This window comes from Lygodium microphyllum, chromosome 12, assembly GCF_053477565.2.
Source record: "Lygodium microphyllum isolate KBCC chromosome 12, Lygodium_microphyllum_v1.1.10, whole genome shotgun sequence".
NCBI classification, from domain to species: domain Eukaryota; kingdom Viridiplantae; phylum Streptophyta; class Polypodiopsida; order Schizaeales; family Lygodiaceae; genus Lygodium; species Lygodium microphyllum.
The window spans coordinates 102,939,723-102,952,655 of NC_141146.1; the positions used below are offsets into that span (position 1 = coordinate 102,939,723).

A 12,933-nucleotide genomic window follows, 5' to 3' on the forward strand; every position below is an offset into this window, starting at 1 on the left:
ACTCACAGATTGTATATAGCCAATAAACTGTCAAATCAAGATGTATTTCAGCCCAAGAGATCCTCAAACCACTTCATATATATGCCACTGTGTGTACAGGTCAATACATGACCAAACAAGCATCCGCAGACACTCTATCTGTAATAGACAATGTCATATAATGCATTCACTGTTTATGGCCAGCCAATACCCAGTGAATACATTTGTTTCTAGATTCAAATTTTAGTTTTTAAGAGCCTTCAATGCTCATATCAATGCTTATAGCATTCAACAGTCATATCCCGTACCATACAACTCCCTATAGGTAACAAAAAGCATGTACTTCTTCAAGGCAATGACTATATGATGATGACAGTTTTATGATAGTTTTCAGCCTATCATAAAATTTTAGATTTGAATATTTTATCAGTAAAATGCAACCCAAATGCATCAACCTCAGTACATATGCTTCCTGAATGAACCCTCACTTCAGTAGAGCTCAAAATGCTCATCAAATGGCTTCAAATCTTGAGGAGGACTCTAGTGTATGCTGCCCTATTCAATGACAGTTTCCATCCAAGTAAATACTCCCAAATCTGAGTATTTTTGTAAACAACCTTCAGTTTTCAAGCATAATATCCAATACATATGTTTGCATAGCATGTATGTGCTCCAATAGCTCCTTTTGAGCATGCCAAGGAGCTCAAAGCTCTTGCCAATGTGTTGCATATGCTATGTATACAGCAGTTCAGGCTTTTGTTCTAGGTTTGTAATTAGTTTTCAAAACTCCTAGATGAGTTCATGATCATGTACCAGCATGCCATGGTGATGAAGTGCCTTCCAAAGAGTACAACCAAGTTGTAGATGCCTTTAGTACTAATCATTGCCTTCACAAGAAGCCATGGAGATCCATTATGTCAGTTGGCGCAATCACGCAGACTGCCCAGGAGTATACAACAGCAGCATTTGATCTTCATATTGATTAATGCCCTCTCTAATGTGATCAATAGCACCTCTAGATGCTCCAGACAAGAGCCAGACAGTCCTCAACCAATACTTGAGCCAAATGGAGACCTGATAAACCAATGCATACCTTCAGAAAGACAATGGTAGACAACCCTTCTTCTCTTTTCAACCTTGGCAGGTCAATCTTCAGATCTTCTTCCCGCATGCACTCCATAGAGCCCAGTCATGGGAGCTCTGATACCATGTTGAGATTCAGAGACAGAGACAAGAGTGAAGAGACAACCGTCAGAGCAGAGTGCTCTCTCTCATTTCTTTTTATTATCACTTAGACTACTACCATAATATAAGTGTATACAATAGTACTAAGGTCCATAGGACCATTCACAGTGGGTCTAAGACCACCGACTTATTTAATGTCCCACACTTGTGCTGATACAGCTAGACACAGCTAATGTCGATCATACATACTGACAGGATAATAGTGCAAGCTTGATATTCTAACACTCCCTAGGTGCCTGTTTCAAGCCATAAAGACTTTTCTTCAATTTTCACACTAGGTGCTCTCTGCCAAGTTCTGTAAAGCCCTTAGGCTGCTCCATATAAATCTCATCATGCAAGTCCCCATGTAAGAAAGCCATCTTGATATCCATATGGCATAAATCCAAGTCCAGCTGAGCAACCAAAGCCAAGACTAAGCGCAAGGTGGTCATCTTAACCACAGGAGAAAAGACCTCATCAAAGTCCACACCATGCTTCTACATAAAACCCTTTGCTACCAATCTAGCCTTGTATGCCAGCTTGGGGTGTCCAGGGGTACTTTTCAGCTTGTACACCCACTTGCATCGCAAACCTTCTTGCTCGTAGGCAAGGAAACCAAATCCCAAGTCTCATTCTTATGCAAGGAGTCTATCTCAGACTACATATCCCTCTCCCAGGAGTGACTGTCACCCCTATGCATAGCCTCATCATAAGTGAAAGGCTCTCCTGCATTTGTAACCAAGACATAATGCATCGAGGGCTAAAATCTATCAAGTGGACATCTGTATCTAGTAGACCATCTCACGGTAGGCTATGTTGCCTACTCAGCTGCCTGTCCAACACCCTGACCATGAGCATGTGCTGCAACTGTAGGCTGTCCAACTGGCTATGTGGGAGCTCTCGGCTCCTCCTAAAATATGACCCTGCGGATCTCAAAAACTCTCTCAGGCTACCGATACATCTTATCTTCATGGAAGACTACATCATGACTATGGATGACTTTCTGTGCCTGCGGATCCCAGAGACGGTAATCCATCTCGTTGCATCCCCATAACCAAGGAAAATGCATTAGAGGGAGGTTTTCCAGTCCATACCTCCTCTACAACCTAGAAATCCAAACCACTAGAAGGTGATCTATTTATGATATGCACAGCTGTACTAACTGCCTCAGCCCAAAAGCTCTGTGGTAGGCCTACATGGCTAAGCATACTGCGTACATGCTCCTGGATGGTTCTATTCATCCGCTCAGCCAAACCATTCTGGGGGGGTGTAGGGGGCAGTCAAGTGACACTTAATATCCCTCTCATCACATAACTGCTCAAAAGCACATGAGACATACTCACCCCCATTATCTGTCCTTAGTTATTTTAGCCTACACACAGACTGGTTCTCAACTAATGCAAGACATCTCTGAAACACAGCCAAGACATCGGATTTCAGCTTAATGGGATAAGCCCAAAATTTTCGTGAAAAATCATCTATGAAAGTAACAAAATACTTGGCACCACCCATAGACTGACAAGGCATGGGCCCATAGACATCCGAATGTACCAATGCCAAGGGCTCACTCATGCATGGCCTACCAGACTTCTTATGTGTAGACCTAGTCTGCCTGCCATAAAGACAATGCTCACATGAATCAAAACATGCATAATCAAGGGGCGGTAAGTACTACAAACCAGAAAGAATTTTCATTCCCTTCAAAGACATATGGCCCAAATGGGCATGCCAAAGAGATACATGTGGGATAGAACCCACAAACAAAACATGATCAAGGGAAGAAGCAGATACAATCAAGGGATAGAGGCTGCTAGCCTTGGCACCTCTCGCAATCTTAAGTCTGCCATGAGTGATCTTCCATGCAGAGTCTCCAAAAGATACATGATAACATGCATCATCAAGCTGTCCATCTGACAGGAGACTGCGTGTCAAAGCAGGTACATGATGTACATCCTACATAACAAAACTATTGCTAGAAGGAAACTACAGCCTAACATCACCAATGCCCACAATATCAAGAGAGCTGTCATCACCCAAGTGCATAGAACCCGAAACAATACGGTATGAATGAAACCACTCTCGGCAAGGTGTCACATGAAAGGATGCACCTGAGTCCAAGAGCCAACACTGTGCATACATAGAGTGTACCTCCGTCACCTGCCAAGAACTAGAAGAAGCTGCAAGGATATAATCATCATCAACATCCTCAGGCTGCATAACATTGATCTCTTCAATTTTAACACTAGACTTTGCAGGCACTATACTGCGATCAGAAGACTTATCATGCACTTTGTCTTTCCCCTTATCTTTGCGCCTTTCATTGCGCAGTTCATGGCATTGTGGCCTAATATGGCCATTTTTCCCACAATGGTGACAAGTAACATCTGCATTCCTGCCATGGGATTTGCTACGTGACTTCCCACAAGACTTGGACCGAGATTTTTGAGAATCCTGTCCACGGCCACACTACCACTGCCATGCTTTCTATACCCATCATTCCTGCCTCTAACTGTCATAGCATGCGACACACGAGAGGTATCCAAATTCTTACGATTAACCTCTTCCTGCAGAAGAGCACTCTCAACATCAGATAATTTCAAGGTAGCAGTAGAGGCACATAACGCAGTGCGGAATACATCCCATGACTCATTAAGAGTACCAAGCAAGAAAAGAGGAGTGACATCCTCTGCAAAAGTGATGTCCTGCGAAGTCAAGTTCTTGAGTATAGCATGGAACTGGCTCAAGTGAGCAGACATACTCACATTCTCCTTCATGCGTAGATCCATAAGCTGCTTCAGCCAATACATCTGACTCACTAGACTTTTCTTATCATAGAGATTCTTGATTTTATTAAAGTCTCATAAGTCATGTTAAGTCATTTGCACAATGTCATGTGTGCACTAGGTTGACCAAATACACTTTGGAGAATTATAAGAAGCTTAAGAGAGTGGTTTTTCCATTCAAGCTTAGTGACAAAGAAGCTTACAATGCAGAATCAAAGGGCTAGAGTTCCAACAACCCAATCTTACATCATATTTTATTCTTGGTGATTTACATGACTTATTATAACTTGTGGTCAAAGAAGCAAAGTAGAGTGGGTTTTAACTTCAAGGTAGTCATGACATTGTATTTATTCAAGGTGGGAACATATGACTTAAGGCAGAAAGACCAAAGGATGGAACTTTATGTTGGAATGAAGGACAAGAGTGATGGAAGTAGGAAGGACAACTTATTTTGTGAACTCTTTAGAAAGTACTAGAGTGGTTGAGAAACAACAGAAAGTGTTATTTTTCATTCATGGGTAAACACTCCCATGAGAGTGCAAAGGCAAAGCTCATAGAATGAATAGGCTCTACAAGGTGTCTTGCGAGAGGAACTGACAACACAGGCATGTTCCTGGCGTAGTGAAGAACCCCTTGTTGTACCCTCTGATCTCTCAAAGGACCTCTCCTAGAGAGGGCGGAGGACCACTCATGAAATTCCTTTACAAGTCATTTTTGTTGACAGCAAAGCAAACAAGAAGTTTATGAAGTTTGAGTTTATAAGCTCAATAAGCTTAAAAGAGGCATAAGCCTCAACAATTCAACAATTTGTGGTGGAAGTATAAACTCGTCGACATCGAATCTAGCAAGAACATGCCATCGTCCTATGCCAAAATTTTTAAAATCATTAAGCTTTTTAAAAATCTTAAAGTTACTAATCTTATCTAAAGCTTAACGTTTCAATTATCAATCCCTTCCATAGCAAGTGTTCACACTGTGGTATTTCCAAACCGGTTTTGAAGTTCAGCAAGCCCCTATTTCCACCTACAACTTGATTGAGTGGATTCACATCAAGAAGGTTGTCATGTGCAAAGTCTATACGGAAGACTATTTTTCTTGGAAGAAGATTGTTTTCAATTGCCGTACCTGAGAAAAGCATGATCATAAAAGCAAAAGCCTTTTTTTTTAAAAAGCAAGCCTTGTAAACCCAAATTTGAGCTACGCTCATCCTTCTAACAAGATTTTCAGTGTGTGAGGTTGTTTGAGATTTTTGTAGAATGTCGGATCATCACATGGACGATTTTATGGGCGAAGCCGATTTGCCACAACTAACTATGGAGCAAAAATTGGATCTAATCATGATGCAGCTTCAAGAAGAGTGAAGGGCATGTCAAAACTTACAGGCACAATTGGCTACACTTCAACAATCCACTGTCGATCAAGACAGATTGCAACTTGAAGATGTTATTAGATGTACTATTGATGCAACACTCAATGCGCAGGCTCGTAGGAAAGAGGCCAAGATAAGCAAAAGAAATTTTAAATTTCATACTTTTAATGGGCAACATGATGGCAAAATTGTTCTTGCTTTCGTTAGTCAGTTTGACGACTATTTTCATAAAGAGCACTATGCTGAAAAAGATAAACTTAAATGTATCACTAACCATCTAGCAGGCATAGCATCATTATGGTGGACTATTGTCCGTAAGAGTGTTGATTGTCCCTCTACTTGGGAAGCCTTTCAAAAGAAATTTTTGCAAAATTTCCTTCCACCTCAATTCCATGAGAAAACTATCAAACAGTGGGATCTCCTACAACAAAGAGATCATGAATCCGTCCCGCAATACATTGAACATTTCTAGAGTGCCTTACTTCAACTTGGAATGTTTGAAGATGTTCCTGAGGCGACCCATAAGCACAAGTATATGTCCGCTTTGTTTGGTCACTTCTATGTGGAAGTGAATATGTTCAATTCAAAGACTTTGGAGGATGTGATTTCTTTAGCACATGATACAAACAATAAAATTCGTGTACAAGAAAAGTGACCGCAAGAATTTTCAATTAATGGTAACTTTGGTACAAAGCAATTCAATTCTAACTTCTGAAGACTTGATCAAAATCACTTTGCTCCTTCTTCTTTCCATAAACCCTGGACTCGACCTCTTGTTTTACCATCAAATACAAATTCAAACCTTAAGCCTTCTCTCCAGCAAATCCCAATATACCCAAATTTCCAGCCCTTACCAATAATGTCTCCAAAGCAAAGCCTATGGTTTGCTACAAGTGTCATCGACCTAGACATTTAGCAGCGGACTGTCAGTCCAAGAAGCAAGCTATTCAAATCAATCACTTGGGAGCAACTGAAGATGAGGACCATGAAGATATGCTAGACTTCACTAAAGATGATGATGATATCGGTGATGCTTTAGATACTTTACTAGGTATGCCAAATCCTCATTCGTTATTAACAATGAAATGTTTTGTTGTGCATGGTCAAGGAAAGATTGTTTTGCATAATGATGGAAGCACGCATGATTTTATTTTCGCAAAGTTGGTAAAAGAATTGAATTTACCTATTGTTCCAACTCATTATCGCATAAAGGCTACATTCTTAGGCACTAGATACAATGGTACACAAGAAGTGCATGATTTAGAGATTAAAATCGGTGATTATGTTGATCGCATAAATTTCTTGGTTGTGCCTTTACAAGCTAGTGATATTATTTTAGGAATGCCTTGGTGTCACAAATATAACCTTGACATAGATTATTCCACACATTTCATGAAAATTCATCTTAACGGAAACAAATCACATTACATGAATTACACACCTTTGATAATTTTCCACTTCTTAGTCACACACAAACTAAACGTGCATTGAGAAAATGTAGTAAATCATATTTAATATGGGTGAATGAAATTGAAGCTAAGGAAAATCAGACGCATCCTAAGCATTCGCAATTTCTTTCACAATTTAAAGATTGTTTTGCCTTTGATTTACCACCTGGTTTACCACCTACACGTCCTGAAGACCATAAGATAGATTTAATCCCACGTTCTCAGCCACCATGTAAAGCATCTTATAGACACAATCAGATTGAAAAAAAAGAAATCCAAGCACAAGTTGAGGAATTGTTGAGTCGAGGACTCATTAGGCCCAGTAGTTCTCCTTTTGGTGCACCTATCCTACTAGTTAAAAAGAAAAATAATACCTATAGGATATGCATTGACTATCATGTCCTAAACAAAACCACTGTTAAGAATAGATGTCCAATCCCTAGGGTAGACGACCTTATGGATAAACTACAAGGGGCCACTATTATTAGCAAGATAGATCTCAAATCTAGATATCGTCAAGTGCGCATGGATACACCTGACATTTTTAAGACTACATTTAGAACTCAGTTTGGTCATTATGAATTTCTTGTTATGTCTTTCGGTTTGACCAATGCACCAACTACATTTAGTCGTATGATGAATCGTATATTTTTTAAGTATGAGAATTGTGTGATTGTTTTCTTTGATGATATATTGGCTTTCAGTAAGGATGAGAATGAGCATTGTGAACATCTATCTTTAGTTTTTAAATTTTTAAAAGAGAATCAATTATATGCTAACCCTGACAAGAGTCAATTTTTCCAAACCCAGATTGAATACTTAGGTCACATCGTTTCTTCTAATGGTATTCGCGTTGATCCTAAAAAGATAGATGCAATTTTGAATTGGTCAATCCCTAAAAATGTGCATGAGTTATGTTCTTTCTTAGGCCTTGTCAGCTTTTATAGAAAATTTGTGAGAAATTTTTCATTGCTTGCATTGCCTTTGATGAAATTGTTAATGTCAGAGAGAGAACTAGAGAGAGAGAAAGAGGAGATAGAAGACTGCAGAAGAGAGAGAAAGAATACAGAAAGAGAGAAAAAGAGAGTGACGAGGAGAGAGAAATACTAGAATTGGAGAGAGAAAGATAGGAAAGAGAGAGAAGTCATAGAAGTTGTGAGCAAGATGGGAGAGAAGGACAGTTATTGTATTAATGTGTCAAAAAGATATGAAATTTTACATGTCCTCTCCTTTTATACCAATGTCAGTGTGACATGGCATAACATCAATATTATTTTTATACTAAATCCTTATTCTCAGCTTCTTACAATCCATCCCTTCCCAAAAAATTTTGTCCTAAAAAACAAACTTGAAAGACTAGGAAAGGATGGATATAACAGAGTACTACTCTATTTTTACAGCTTTACAAATGAAAAAATGAATGAAAAATGACCAACATATGGACTAAAATTGAAGAACAAGAGTAGGCCTCAGCTATATATATGATCTAGAATACTTCAAAAGTATATGGAGCCATAAAATCTTCAATAGATAATATATCAAAATGAAGTAGACATCTTGTTGTGTAAACACACCCTAATGGACCAAATCTGCCATAACTTCTAGTAGAAGTGTCCAAATGAGGCGTGCCATATATCAAAACGAAGCTCTTGAAGATTACTTTAAGACCATGTAGACAGCTTAATTCTGAAAATTAGGCACGATAAAAGCTATTCTAAAACAGTGTGCTGTCCTGAATCTGTTTGCCCAAAACTAGCTCCATAATCAATAGGCTTCCTACTAATGTATCCCTTAAGAAAGGAAACTCATCCAATACACAATCAGTCCTCCAAGAAGCTTCCCCAGGTGGTAAACCTCTCCATTTGATCAAATATTCCATGATAGAATGAGATCGAAGCTTCTTCTCATGCTGACCTACAACAGCCTCTGTGATGTACTGAATAAGACCTTCTTCATCAATAGGTGGCAGCTCGTCAATTATATCCACTGGATCACCATAAAAAGGCTTGAGCTGACTAACATGAAAGACATTGTGAATCTTTGTGGAAGAAGGAAGCTTTAATTTGTATGCCAAGGCTCCAATGCACTTAAGGATCCAGTAGGGGCCATAAAACCTGTGAGCAAGCTTATTACTAGATCCATCTTTTAATGTAGAGTACCTAGACTTGGGCACCTTTAGTAAGACCAACTCTCCTTCTTGGAACTCTAAAGGCCGCCTCTTCTCATCAGCATACATCTTCATTTGGTCTTGAGCTTTCCTAAGATTCATCTTACATTGCTGAAGAAGGGTTTGCATTCTTTCCAACTCTTGCTTCCCATGAGGATTGATCCTTTCATTAAAGATGACTATGGGTAAGGGCACCTTGTAGCCATACAGAGCCTCAAAGGAGGGTGAAACTCTAATACTAGCATGGGTAGAGTTGTTGTAAGAAAACTCAACCAAGTGTAACCAAGAATCCCATGAAGTTTGGACATCATAACAGAAATGGTGAAGATAAGTCTCCAATCATCTATTAACTCTTTCTGTCTGTCCAAGATGATAGGCCATAGATGGAGCCAATTTAGTGCCCATAGATGTAAATACCGCCTGCCAAAAGTTACTCATAAAATTTGAATCCCTATCATGAACAATCACCTGCAGTAATCCATGTAGTCTAAAAATTTGCTCCATAAACTGACTGGCCACTTGAGAGGCAGTAAATTGGATCTTGGTTGGAATAAAATGGGCTGCCTTGGTAAGTCTATCTACCACCACATATATACTATTCCATCCCTTCTTGTGGTAGTAATATGAGTCCACTTACCTGTAGGAAAAGGTAATGGCCGTAACAAACCTCCTAGCTTATAGGTGTTGTCCTTATTCTACTAACAAGGCATACATTTCATGACAAAGTCCTTGACATCTTTCCACAGTCCAAAGCTTTTATTGATCCTGTCATATGTCTTGAAAACTCCTAAATGTCTAGCTAAAGGCGAAGAATGTAGTTCCTCCATAATTTTTCGTGTAAAAGAAGAGGTACAAAGAATGACAACCTTGCCTTTCAACCAAATAAGGCCATTTTTGAACTAATAATGTGAGTTTTCTTCCATAAGACCTTACTGCAATTTCTAAAAAATATGGTTGAATTCTTCATCTAAAAGATAAGCTTCCTGTAGTTCTTCAATCCAATCATTTTGCAATTCAGTCATAGCTGAAACTTTGCAAGCCTACATATGAGAAAGAGAATCAGTCATCACTATATTGTCTTTGCCCCTCGTATGAGTGATGTCAAAGTCATAATTCTGTAGTGTAGCTACCCACCGACGTTGCTTAGGAGTAAGATTGGACTGAGTAAGAAAATACTTAAGAATCCTATGATCACTTTGGACCTTGAATTGATTGCCATACAAGTAATGGTTCCCTCGCTCTTGTGGCGGTTTCAAGGAGCATGGCTCAGGCTTAGGTGGATGCTGTGGAGGCACGAACGCAGTGTCTCCGTCTCGTCATTTTGTTGGAGTTGCATCACCTCTAGGATTTGCCACACCTGTGGGGATGTCTACTCTAGTTACTCCGGCTTTTGCTCCAACCGTCTACGGGTGGCACCCTATGGGTGCCACTCCGACAGATATTACCCCAGTCCGTACACCGGATGCACAGAGGTCTCCTGGATATGTCTAGGAGCATGGACTCACGTGGGAGAGAGCCCATCTTAGGCATACCCCAGGGGGATATGCCTATCTAGTCGATGATAGGTTAGGAGCCATCATCATGAATGATGAGGAGAGGAGGGTGATGGCTCGCATGAGAGAGTTGTACCAACAAATTTTTCAGCACAACGTCTTAGATCATTTGAAGAACATACTAGAGGGGAGCAAGGACTACATAGTAGCATCCTTGCATGAGGAGTTTCTGGTTCCAGCCTTAGTAGATAGATTTTCTACGGGTTGGATGATGGACTGCATGCGTGCATATATGTCACACAGACGATTGGACGCACTCAAGGCACTCAAGAGTGGGGCTGCAAAGCCCAAGTGGCTAGATGCGGATGACTGGCGCGCCGATTGAGGGAGGAGGCTACATATTCTCCAGGACATTAGAGTCAGCAGCGTGAGGCGGCGAGGGTACCACTAGAGGCCAGAGTGGTCCATCATCTTGGGAGTGGCAGCCACATGACATATTTGGAGGACTTTGTAAGTTTTTCTTTTGTTTTGCTTGTTTATTTTTTTACAATATCCTTTGTACTAACAATCATGTTTCTAACATTTAGTATTTTATTTTCTTTACAGCACTCTATTACAAATCGCGATCCGACCGGCCTTGAGACTCGATATGCAGAGAGGCACGGTCTCATTGCATTGATCAACCGATTGTATAGACGCTACAGCCCTATAAGTCACTCATCTTTCTTGTCCGTAGTTACCATGTTTAATTAGAATACATTATTGTATGGTGAACTGATATGTTGTTGTTTCTTTTTTTGCAGAGTTTGTTCGATGCTTCTTTGCGAGCGAGACAAGCTTTCGGATGGCGAGGATATGTAGCTCGCCCTTGGATCCTTGGAGCTCACACACCTTTCTTTTTTGGTCGCCTGATCTATGTAGACATTTTCTATGTAGTAGTGATATCTTGTCATGATTGTACCAGTCACTTTCATTATGCGATTATGTATTTATTTCATGTATCCGTATTATGATTTCAGTATACTTTGTTTTTGTTTACACAAGCATTGTACATAGTGCAGAAACTATTTTGTATGGCCCAAATAAAGCACACAGTGCTATAACACAAAATTTTTTTCCATGTTATTGTCACTATTAGCGTCGCAAATTTACTGCTCGCGTCGTTATTGGCATCGTTACTAGCATCACAGAGCGTTGGTATCAACGTCGTTATTGGCGTTGGTATCAACGTCACATTTGTTGGTATCAGCATCGTTATTGGCGTCGGTACCAGCGTCGCAAATGCGACGCTGATACCGATGCCAATAATGACGCTGATACCGACTGTTCTATGGCATTTCCAATAATGACGCTTTTTGCGACGATGGGAGAAAATTTTGTTATTTACATCTTCGTCGCTTTTAACGTCGATATAAGGCCTATATCTTCTAGTGAAAATCAGTCCATAGAAGTATGTACATTGGATTTTATCAAACAATTCAAGAATTTGTTGAACAGGAAGATATCGATTCTCTCAACAAGGCTAAAGCACAAGTGGAGACAAAATATGAGACAATGGATAAGAAAGTCAAGTCAGTGTGGGCAGTCCCACTACCTCCTAAAAGTGAAGGGCTGGCTGATAAGGTAGCAAATCAGCCAAGTCTTCATGATCCTACCAACATTGGTCACAAGTTTACATTGAAAAGTATGAAAGAGCTCAAAATAAGTGATAATTCTTTTCTTTTATCAGCTGAAAAACACTCTTTTATGCAAATGCTATTGAAACATGGTAAAGCTTTTGCATTTCAACCAAGTGAAATAGGTTGTGTGGATCCAAATATTGTGGTCCCTATGGTCATTTTTACGGTTCCACATGTGCCTTGGAACCTCAAGCGTATTCCTGTTCCAAGGGTGCATTTGCCCAAATTATTGGAACTTCTAAATGAAAAGATCAGAATGAAGATTTTAGAACCTTCTTCAGCACCTTACTCAAATTGATTCATTCAAGATCTACAGTCTGTTAATGGAGTCATAATCCGAAATGTTGGTTCGGGTCCAATTGTTGACGAGTTTGATGAAGCTTTTGCAGGTAGAGCAATTTATTCCATGGGTGACCTATATTTAGGATATGACCAATTTCAGCTTTCATTAGAGAGTTGAGCCATTACCACAATGAAGATACCTCTTGGATTGGTCCGCATGTGTACTTTACCACAAGGTGCAACAAATTATGTGGGGCCGATATGATGAACGCCATGCACAAAGTCATAAGGGACTTTATTCCATAGCTTACCTTTCCTTTTCTTGATGATGTACCTATCAAGGGATGCCAAGTCTATGAAAGGAATGAGGAGCTTTACGAACATGGCTGCAAGATATTTGTAGTTAACCATATTCGTGATTTTGACAGGATTTTGACAAGGGTAGAAGAGGTTCATCTCACCCTTTGTAGAGCTAAATCAATTTTTGGAGTTGAAGAAGTCCTAGTGGT

The 12,933-nt window shown here is 39.9% G+C and overlaps 1 pseudogene; it reads right to left on the reverse strand.

Moving 5' to 3' along the window:
• Positions 1-909: 909 nt before the first annotated feature.
• The window catches only part of LOC148028115 (putative 1-acyl-sn-glycerol-3-phosphate acyltransferase 5), a 47,887-nt pseudogene continuing 35,863 nt past the window's right edge, over positions 910-12,933 (reverse strand).